Source organism: Triticum dicoccoides, chromosome 4A (assembly GCF_002162155.2).
Source record: "Triticum dicoccoides isolate Atlit2015 ecotype Zavitan chromosome 4A, WEW_v2.0, whole genome shotgun sequence".
In the NCBI taxonomy this organism is placed as follows: Eukaryota; Viridiplantae; Streptophyta; class Magnoliopsida; order Poales; family Poaceae; genus Triticum; species Triticum dicoccoides.
The window spans coordinates 733,622,026-733,622,753 of NC_041386.1; positions in this window are offsets into that span (position 1 = coordinate 733,622,026).

Genomic DNA, 728 nt, shown 5'->3' on the forward strand with positions numbered 1-728 from the left:
ACGATGACGACGCTCCTGCCAAGGGTTTTCCCCGGTACACGACGAGGCGAGAGGAAGGGTAGCCCCTGACGCCCTCCTGGAAGGTCAGGTGGCACCCACACGGGCCACGGCGCCGTTGTCGGTCACGCCGACAGGGGTTTCCCCCGATCCCAACCCGCACCTCGGGCGCTCCGGATCCAGCCACCAAACCAACCACCACCCTGCGCCAACGCGCTCATGAGGCCCCCACGCCGTCTCACCATGGCATCGCAAAGTGAGGATAGCGTGACGAAGAATCAGAGCTGGGACTAGGGCATTAGCATCGTCGGCACGCGGGAGGGCCCCACCTCCACCGTCAGCGACGGTAGCCGTCCGGACGCAATAGCAAGAGCACACCAGGCCTGTGGGCCCACAGGCCCGGCCGAACCCTCATGGTCCCGTAAAGCTCCCGCCTTCGCGCTGCTGCCGGCACGCCATCGGCGCCGAAGCCCCATATTCGAGCCGCTCCTCCTCCTCCTCGCCGAGCTGCAAACAACGAGGCCACGCCGGGGGGCCGTCCCGCTAGGACACAGATGGGGCCCGCCGGGCCCAGATCTGGGCCGGGGGCCCGACGTCGGCTACCAAGCACCACCACGCCGCCCCGCCGTCAAGGAGCAGCGCCGCCACCATGTCCGCCGCCGGCCACCCCGCCGGGTCACCGGACCGCCGAGTGACACCGCCGCCGCCCCATGCCCCGGGTCAGGAGGACG